The following is a 4,223-nucleotide window of genomic DNA, read 5'->3' as shown; positions in this document are numbered from 1 at the left end:
CACCAGGAGCATAGATGAGATGTGCATCTTAGAGAAATGGATTTCTCTATCATTCATTATCCCTGCCAAAATTTGGAAAGTAGCTATTTGGGTTGCCTCTTCCCAAACATGATTGTGGAAAGTAAATTATTACATTCTCTAATTTATTTCTTTAAAATCATTCAAAACTTATTATAAAATTATATTTTCACTTAAAATATTTATGTTCATAAGACATGAAACATTTTAAGCAAAAGATGGCTATTTATGGGAATAATGTAACATTCACAGGTGGAGAGCTGTGGGTGCACAGGTTTGTTTCCATACTTAGCTTAGATATGCTTAGCATATCTTTACTTCTAAGCTTCTGAGGTATCAGATAAATAATGAAACAAGGAAGAGTGATTTTTTTTCCTAACTAGGGTGTCAGTTACACTTTTATTATCAATTTTTACAGTTTATTTGAATCAAAATTTTTGCACTTCCTTAAAGAGTCAGCTGTGATGAGCAGTGAACAGTTAGGTTTCAAATTTCCTCAAATGTGTTAGAATTTTTGTATTAGCCAAGATGAAAATCAATATTTTCATCTGCTAATCCCCATAATTAAGGCATAAAGTGTTAGCATAACAATATTCAAGAACTCTAAGCAAAACTCTGCTTTATGAATTTGCTAGTTATTCTTCCCAGACATTAAAATCTTTGGAGATTAACTATAGCACATTCATCCCATATGTCCATCTGAACATACAACCACTGTTAGTTGTGGCTATATACTTGTTTATTGTTATAACCCACCCTGTAACAAACCCAGCCTGTTCTTCAGATTTCACGTAAGATGGTGCCCTCTCATAAAAGGCCAATATTAGCAGCTTAGGCTGTATTTTATTAGCAATGAAAAGGCTAGATTTGCCCAATGTTTTTCTTTCGACTCACTAGGTGCATAGTTGAGTAGAACTTATTTAATTTTCAAGAATGAACTATTTGAAACTTGGAAATAGTGGCACATTGTGATGAAAAATAAATCTACAAAATAACATTTTGCTTTTTATGTGTGTGGTGTGTTTACCTGCATTACTTTATGTATAAATATATATACATATATTTTTTTTTCCTAAGTTGTAATTTAAGAGTACTTACTAAATAAACCATACCCTCCATAGTCTCATGCTTTTTAAAGTCAGTGCTAATAGATCAAATCCTGAAAGTACTGGCTATTATCCTCAGGGGAAAGTAACTTGACAATTTTCTTTCATTTTTCTTTTCCTTAGACATAGTTCCTTAGGAGCAGGAACTATAGTTTATATTCCTTTATATTCCCAGCACTAAGCATAGTTCCTGACACATAGGCATTCAATAAACATTTGTGATTTGGCCCTCCATGCCAATGTGATTGCCTCTGCTCTGTATGCTATCTGACACTCCCACGTGCTTTGGTTTTCTATCACCATATAGGGACTGCCAAAAGTTTCAGTGCAGCTCCAGCACTAAGACTTTCAGGACGATAATCTAAAGTCAGATGAGCTAGATTCAACTCTTGGTTTTTCCATTTACTACTTACGTGACTCAGGGTAAGTCATAACCTGGTTACAAAGTGGGGATACTGCCCTCCTTACTTCACAAAACTTAGGATTAAATGAAAAGAACTTAAGTGAAAGTCCCTTGTAAACTGGAAAATACAAAATTTCAGTAGCTAGCAAAACGACAAGAGTGGTTTTGTTTTTGTCTTTGCATCCCAAATAGCCAGTAAAGTGTCGTCACATAGAAAGTGCTTAATAAATTATTGATGAATTGAATTAAGCAAATGTAAGGTGGGAATTATTATAAGCATTCAACCATTTAAATGTTCTAGTCCCTTTTTGCTTTTGCATAAGGTATTGTAAATGTCTACGCAGCAATTTGTCTGAAAAGGACCTGGGAGTTTAGGTAAACAGCAAGTTCAGTCTAGATCAATAGCTTGATATGGTAGCTCAGACCTGCACAACTTGGCACTAGGTAGGGAGTCAAAATTAAAATAGGATAACCTTCTTCAGGCAGCAGATAGGTTAGACTAGAGACTGACTGATGATGACTGGTTGCCACGGCACATGTGACAAACAGGAGTGTGAGGGGTGGCAACCCTACATTTTTCTCTGACCACAGGAAATCCTTTGGTGGGCTGCGTTGGTGGGCCACATGTTGTCCAGGCCTATGGTAGCTGATAAAGTCAGTGTAATCTTAAACTCCATCACACAGTAGTGCCTAGAATTGTGAGATCATGTTATCACTCAGCCCTGGTCTTACCCCATGTAAAATATTGGATCTAGTTCTGGGCACCATATTTTAAGAGGGTATTGATAAGCTGTAGCATGTTTAGAGATCGCAATCAGGATGGTGAAAAGCCTCTAGTTTAGGGGACCACTTTTTTCCCTTTTCCCTGCTTTGAGAGTGTAAAAACCGTTTTTCTTTTCCTCTACTGTTTCTCTTAAGGGGAATTTCCCACATTATTACTCACAAAATATAAAAATTATAATCTTTTTATTTTTTAAATTTCATTCTTTTTAAAAATTATAGCTTCAATATAAAATGCCTTTAGCAACCGAATACTTTTTAAAAAATTTTATTTATTTTGATTTATCAAGAATCACTTTGCAACTGAATACTTCTAAGATTATTGAATATTGAATTAATTTTTGTTGGATAAATATATATTGATTCTGTTATTTATATGTTTATACACACTATTGAATATTTAATTTAAATCTTTTTTTTTCTATGCCCATTAATTTTGATATGGAATTTTATTTTGAAGCATACTTTTATTTATGGTTATATTTTATTTTATCTCTTATTTAAATCCAAATGATTTTTGTTCTGAATATTATTTTATATTTATGTTTATTTTGTCATTGAATTTAAAACAGTATTTTGAGATTCAATTTCCATTGATAACCTCTCTCATACTCTATTGCACATAAATAATAACACTTTCTATTTGATGATGCCAAAATGAATACAGTTATACAGCTGCCTATTCAATACACAAGTAGCATGCCTTTAGAATTATAGCTACTTCTCTGCATGTTTGCCTTGATGATAACCATTTGCTGGTACTTGTTATTGCTGCTGATTTGTATGTGGTATTGTTGGCCAAATTACTTGGGTGAATAGTTCTTTGGTTATTGGTTAAATACTGTCATTATGCATTAGTCTTAGTCGTTTGGAAAGCATTGTGATATTTTTGAACTAGGAATCCGTAGGAGTCTCCTGATTCTAATAGTGGACCAAGAGATTAGAAACAGGGGCATTATAAGGACATTGAAAAGAAAGGTCAAAGAATTGGGAGAATGACATGTAATTCTTAGGGCTAGAGAAATGATTCAACACTTTGTGAACTACCTGATCTGTTGAGTCATTCAAATACAATTCAGATACAATGACAGTAGATGACAATATTTTGGAATAGATCCATTTACCTTCTAAGTGTAAAAATTACTTAAGAAGACAGAGGCTTTATTAAGCAAAATGGGGTTGGAAGCAAGGAGAATAAAGGAAATAGTCAAACCGTTAAAAAAAAACCTCACTTGTACAATAGAATGTTAGTTCCATATAGCAGAAAGAAGAGTCACATTCTTAGGAAAACCTGAGTATAAATGTATTTATGTCATGATACCACGATATCAGAGAGATATTATAAGCCCAACCTGGCAATCATTTTAGTACTGCATATTAAGTCTAGAATCAAATATAAACTCCTTTGATATTTAAGGATCTTCACAATCTGGCACCTTCCTACCTTTCTAATTTTCTTATATTTTGTCCTCTTCTACCTAAGATATTGGCCTACTTGCAGCTCCTAAAATATAAAACTCCATTTCCATTTCTGTGTCTTTGCATTAACTGTCCCCATATCTGTAGTGTTTCATCCCCTCACTTATATCTGTTTCTCTGAACTCTTCTAAAATTTAGCTCAGATCCCACCTGCTCAATGCCTTTTGTTTTCCCCCAGATTCTAAAACTTTCCCCTCTCATATTTCCCATTTACTCTATTTGTATTTACCTACTTGTCTCCTTGAGAACGTAAGTAACTGGAAGGCAGAGACTCTTTTTGTTATCCTTTGCTGACATGATGAAGTACCATGACTGATTGGTGGGTTTGTCAAATAAGTGAAACAAAGAAGAGGTTAGTTCAAGAAAGAAAGGAGGCAGGGTATATGTGGACTTGAAACTAAGGAAAAGAAGCTTGAGTAGGATGGTCATTATTAAGA

This window comes from Phascolarctos cinereus, unplaced genomic scaffold (genome assembly GCF_003287225.1).
Source record: "Phascolarctos cinereus isolate Bilbo 61053 unplaced genomic scaffold, phaCin_HiC Scaffold_7;HRSCAF=346, whole genome shotgun sequence".
NCBI classification, from domain to species: domain Eukaryota; kingdom Metazoa; phylum Chordata; class Mammalia; order Diprotodontia; family Phascolarctidae; genus Phascolarctos; species Phascolarctos cinereus.
This window is presented reverse-complemented; position numbering follows the sequence as displayed.